Here is a 6,302-nt window from a genome sequence, read left to right as displayed (position 1 = left end):
GGGGCACGTGTTTAAGGAGAAACAGTGATTCCAGGTAACAGAAGCTATTCTTCTCAACGTGTGTTTGTGTGTGTGTGTGTGTGTGTGTGTGAGATTTTTAACCATCATGGATAGGACTTTTTGAAAATATATTGATTTTCTGCCTTCTTAACTAGAGTATGCTGATATTATTTGTTTCTATTTACTCCAGAGCTTTTTTTTTGACACAGCCTTCCATGCTGTGCAGTGCTTATTTTGATAGTTTACCTGTCACCTCCCTCATGGCTATTTTTATGTCATCAGTGTGCTTTTCCTTGTCTCCTTGAAATCTGCTGAGGGCTACAAAGCAAGACCCAAGAACTGCACGTAAGAGTTCATCAGCTGTGAGGGTGTTTTTGTTTCCTGAAGGTTGGAATCAAGAGCTTTGTGGTATTTGCCCGTTCCAAGGATGTTTTGGCTCCATTTCCTGGTTTTCAGTGACCTTCTGCATAGACGAGGTTGTTGAGTTGCCACCTTTTGTGAGGTATCACCCCAATGGGCACAATGTAGCAGGATCTTCTAACTTCAGATGTAGCTTAAGAAATGCTTGGAAGGTCGGGTACATGGCTAGTGGACAGGAAAGTTGGAAAATGTGTTGTTTGGATAATTTCTGTCTCACTGCAGAATGTTTGAAAGTGAGTTAATAGGTGAGAAATGAAGAAATTTTAAAATGGGACCATTCTGCTTTTGTTGTTGTAGTTAATTTAAAAGTTAGGGGCTTGCGTGTTAAACGTTATACAAAAATTTTACTTGGCTAAAAAGAATTTGGTGTATGGAAATACTTTGAGTATTCTATAGCCATAAAATCATAGTCAGATTTTCACACACACAAAAACAAACCTGACTTTTTTTTTTTTTTTCCTCTGCTCTTCTTTAAGGAGGAAATCAGAGAAGACATTCTCACGCCTCTTTTTCTCTCCATCTCCTCCCACCCCATCCCTTTTAAAAATTCTCCTTAGGAAAATAACAGTATTTTTCAAAACCGAGCTGTGCCTTATGCAGGTTTATACACAGGATTGGACTAGTTGCATCAATTTTTCCTTTCTCACACCCAGACGCGGGTTACATAGTTCCGTGAGGTGTGCTCGGGAGTTGTAATAATATGGAACGCTGGAGAAATTCCAGAGACTGTTGGTAAATATAGAATGCAAGTGAACAGCACTTAGCGTCTGTTAGTGGTTTCAGACCTTTAGAAGGAAAAAAAAAAAAAAAATAGTGGCCAGTATAAATAACACAGCATGGGAAGTAAAAAGAAAGTGTGATGACCATGTTTAAGATTTGGATTTTAAGTTATGTCTTTCATTTTTCTAAAGACTGTACAGGTAAGTCAATACAGAGGCTCAAGCTGTATTTGGTTGATACTACGAATGATCGCTCTACTTCTTATCCATCATATTTAAAGATTTATTAGATTAGCCAAGTGACTCTTTCTATGTTATGAGAAAGCTGTCTTCGCTTTGTGTTTTCAGATTTACAGGTTTTTTTGTCGAGTTGTTTAGGGAAAAATGAGAATACAAGATACCAGAAGTCCACAGCTGGTAGTTAAAGATGGAAACTTACATATTAGTGATTTTAGGAAGCTGATTGACTAGTTAGGAGTGGGTTTTAGAAGTGACTGTGAAGCTTTTCTGTATGTCTCTCCCACTGTAGCGTATTTTGTACGTGTGGCATTTACAGAGCAAACATCCAGCATATCGCTTTCAGAGTCATGGGCACATCAGAACACCGTTCATCACATCGGGAGTTCCACTGTAGTTTTTGCAAGGAACGTCCATGGGATGTGGCACCTCTGGCCTTTGAGACCCATCCCCCCAGTATCAAACACATCAAGGTCTGGCAAAGGGACACTCATATGGTGGGAATGTTCTTCTAGAAATCTCTGTTCAATTTTTTTTCCCCCCCTAAAGAGGAGCTGAGTAACTTCTTATTCCTGCTCTCCATAGCTTAAGCCTCTCTTAAACCTCCTAAAGTCAGACCTGTCTAAGGCTCCAAATTCCTCAAGTGTCACTGAAGTCACCAGGAGGCTCTGCCTTCCCTTGGCATCAAAAAACCAACTCTTTCAGGATTCATTCTTTCTTTCATCATGATGACAAATATTTATTTAGCTTCCTGCCATGTGTAAAGTTCCACCTCAAGGTTTACAGGAGAACACAGAGCTGAGTCTGACACAGACGTTTCCCTTCAGGATCCTAAGTGGGAGCTAAGATGCACACGGGAGCTTCTCTGGCGTGAGGGAGACTGCACCGTGCCATCAGCTGCAGCAACACAGCCAGGCAGATTATTATCCCAAAGGCAATTTGGAACCAGTTTTCCACTCCCAGGAAAGAACTGTTGCCAACAGCAGACTCTATACCCATTATTGAGATAAGAAGGCTACAGTCTTCTTAGCCACTCAGGATGGGCTCGTAATGGGACGCTTCAGCTGGCGACTGGCTCCTTTGTGCTCCAGGTCAGAGTTTGGGGGGATTGCAAGGTGGCAGTTCTAGGAGAATGCATGGTTCATTTTTACACTCGGTCATTTTCCCCATGGCATCGTCATAGCTTCATGTTACACTCTGCATTCTTTGCTTTGCCTTTTATTTATTTTTGTTTTTTTTTTTTAAAGACTTTCTCCACAGTAGGTGGTGGTAAGATACTCAAATCCTTCTTTTCACACCTGCTTTGCTCTTTTTTGAGTTTGCTAGCTTACTGTGAGGGGGGACAGGAAAGGGTTGTGTCCACATCTACTGGGTGCCCCGCCAGAAATAATGTCTCATTTACTTCTCACAAACAGGTAGAGTAGATACTATTTTTATAGATGAGTAAACTGAGGCTGAGAGAGGACAAATGGCTTAGCATTGACCCCAGGCCTCTCTGGTTAAAACCGATTCTTGCTTGGAGGCTCGTCCATGTTCTTCTAAGAGTAAACTTTAGTTCTTTGAACCACTCAGGTCAGCCACAGTTTCCTGTCAAGTGTCTCCTCAGTGGAGTCTTTCACATTCACTTGCCATTTGCTTTACTGAGACAAAGACCCTGGAGCTAGAGAGCTCAGAGCTTCTGTGGCACTTCCCCTGTCATTTTTTTCACCTTCGCTTCTTATTTTCAATTACTCTCATCACTAAAGGGATATAGGATCCAACTCTCTTATCCGATGCTCCTTTTCTTTCTAAGATGCACCTAAGAAAAAGAGGATTAATAGATTGTTTTGAAATTAGAATAAATCACGAGTCAGTATTGTTTTACTGTCTATATTAACCAAAAAAGACTTGTTTTAACTTCCATGGTTTCAGCAACAGTTGCAGCTTGATATTATTTACCAGATGTGTTCCTGAAGAGTAAATAAAATTCTGTATTTTAAGTGACTATTTTAAAAGGCACTTTACATGAAAAAACAACAACAACAACAAAAAACCTTATAGTAAATAGGATGATGATTGCCTACCTTGATCTCTTTTGAAAAGTCAGTTTCATCAGGAAAACCTAAAGGGTCATAAACATATGACTTTTCTATGCGAATATGGCATTTAGTTAGTTCTAGGTTTTATAATATTGATGAGGCCACAGAGAACCACATTGAGAGAGCCAGAAGGGTGCCAGGAGCCAAACTATTTTACCAGAACTTGTATAGACTCACAGTCAATTCTATTATGTGATAATGAGATATTGTAATCCTTGCTCTACCAACGGCAAAGCAGAGGAATTGGGTTTAAAATACAGCATGGAGCTGGCTTATGTTTAAGGGAGAACTATATGCTGTGGATACTTAAAAGGTGTCTTGGTGACACACATGCTGTGGATTCTTCAAGAGCTTAAACATGGCAGGTTATTAATTCATAGACTCTTAAAATGTTAAAACCGAAAGGGACTAAGAGATCATTTTCTCTAACCCTACTGTTACAGGTTAGTGTCAAACAGGTTGTTTACCTGGGATAATTTAGGTGTAGCCCTTCTTAAAGTTAAGGAATGTCTTAAATGAGTGCCTGGAAGTTTTTTTCCCAGCAGCATAGCTCTGTGACCACACAAGTTCTGGGTGTAAATGCCATGAGCTTTTAATTTGGGTAAATATTTTGTGTTTTAAAGATGGAGAAGTTTAGAGTCAAAATGTGCTGATACTTCTAACATAGACTGGTATATTAAAAAAAAAAAAAAAAGCACAGATGACTGAGAGTTCAGGCAAAGAAAAGGATCAGAGAAGTCCATTGTAAGAGGTGGCACCATTTAGAAAAAGCCATAAGGAGTAAGTGTGGTTGGAGCCTGCATCGAGGGTAGCCTTTTTTTTTTTTTTTTTAAATCTTTTGATTATGAACATTTTTAGGTATACAGACTAGCTAAAAGAATAGTGAGATGAATACCAGTACACACACCTGTTTCAACTCTGAATTTGTGTATGTGCTTATGTGTGTATATATGTGTTGTTTTTTCATCATTTCTAAGTAAGTTACGGGCATCATGACAATTTTACCCCTAAATACAACCACCGGCATCTCTTAAAGCCATTCTCCTACGTAACCACAATTCCACTACCCAAAGCAGAAGACAATGAACAGTAGTAATACATTAATGTCATCTAATTTCTGTTCTCTAGTTTGGATTTCCTTGATCATCCATGCTTTTACAGCTTTTTTTTTTTCAAAGCCGGGTTTGATGAAGGGTCACACGTGGTGTGTTGTTTTTATGACTCCTAAATCCCCTTTGCTTTGGAGCAATCCCTTTCTAGTCCCACTTGTCCGTTTTTTGTTTGTTTGTTTGTTTTGTAACATTGATCTTTAGAAGGACCAGACCAGTCTTCTTGTAACTTTTTTTTGTTGATACCTTACCAGGGAAGTTTCTTGCAAATTGAAGATTTAAAACGTTTTTAAAAACTTAAAACAGGTATTTTGTAGGCGGGGTATTGCCACGTTGTCAGATAGATGATGCTGTTCCTGAGCCACCCGTTTCCAGTAGCTGATGTACTTTACATGAACCTTTATTTGCAAAAATTATATAAAACAGCTGTAAAATGTTAGAACAGTGTAAACATCTGTGAAGTATAAAGCGAGGGTCCTATTTAAATCATTGCTATGTAGCCCTGAGATAACAGTGAATCATTTTGGTGAACTTACATTCTTTCCCATGTGTTTGTGTGTTTTTGTTTATTTATTATAAAAGCTGTGATCATCTATCTACGTTGTGGGGCAGCTTACTTTTTATTTCACTAAGTGTGCATTACGCATGGTGTCCTGTGGAATAGGTAGCAGGGGTTGTTTTTAATAGTGGCTGGGCTAAATGTGCACCGAGCCAGCCACATTCCTTCATAGGTGTTTAAGATGAGACACACCCAAAGGTAAAGTGCCTGGCCCAGCATTTGAGATGTGCCTCGTGCCCACAGAGCAAATATTTTTCTCCGTTTGAGGCTCCCTGGCTCATGTAGGAATTGAATCTTGGTGTTTTGTGCTCTGTGTTTCAACAAGTTGAGGGAACACGTGAGCGATAAATTCGTAAGGGCTCTGTATTTAAATTCTGGCCCTTTTTTTTCCCTGTTTTGGGTGGGTCCCTCTATATTTCTTTTTGTAGATATCAGACCATCAGGTTGGCCTACCTTGGAGGTAAACATGATACTCTGCCAACATAAAGTGATTTAGAAATGTTAATATATTTTACCAAGCCAACGTCTCTACTAGCATGTGTATTTTAAGCCATCATAAAACATACCTGTCATGCTCAGGAATGTGCCGAAGGCAGGGCATCAACGACTGGCGGAGGGAGTGTGGGGCGTGTGTTTTGCTGTGTTGTAGGGTTGTGCCCTGACAACCTGCGTGAGGCCTGGGGTACTGACACGGAGTGGTTGCTAAATATTTGGAGCCATTTTATTTATTTATTCAAGAATTCCTGCAGTAGTTATTCATATTTGTCCATTCCAAATGTCGGGGGCTCAGAGGTAATTCTGTGGGTGAAGGGTGTGAAAACTGGCTGAACTTGCCCGGCTTAGGGAATTAAGTGAACAGAGCAATCATGAGTAAGAGATGGTCCTCTGAGCTTTATGGAGAGCGGAAAGTTGAACATCAAGGCTGTCTGGGCATTTCTGCCTTCTTTGGAAGATGCGTGTCTCCCGGCGAGAACGTCGCTAGCTCGGGGTGGAATGGTAAAGCCACTTTTGTTGCTGTGGTTTTACCATCGTGTTCTCATGGCGATAATGTCGTCACTGGCATTTGATGGGACATCAGAGTGTCAGAAAAATCTCATTATTAGTAAGTTAAATGATCTCTAATTTGGTGACAGGGCTTTTGCATCTAGCATTTTATAAAAGAACAAAATGATGATACGGT

General features: G+C 40.0%; 1 protein-coding gene across 1 annotated transcript in view; it reads left to right on the top strand.

Annotated features, from left to right (window-relative positions):
- Positions 1–6,302, top strand: part of PTPN14 (protein tyrosine phosphatase, non-receptor type 14) — a 144,748-nt gene that overhangs the window by 51,333 nt on the left and 87,113 nt on the right. The gene's annotated exons all lie outside the window — the stretch shown is intronic.

Source organism: Pteropus alecto, unplaced genomic scaffold (assembly GCF_000325575.1).
Source record: "Pteropus alecto unplaced genomic scaffold, ASM32557v1 scaffold101, whole genome shotgun sequence".
Taxonomy (NCBI): domain Eukaryota; kingdom Metazoa; phylum Chordata; class Mammalia; order Chiroptera; family Pteropodidae; genus Pteropus; species Pteropus alecto.
The sequence above is the reverse complement of the archived record's forward strand: the minus strand, read 5'-3'. Positions and strand labels throughout refer to the sequence as shown.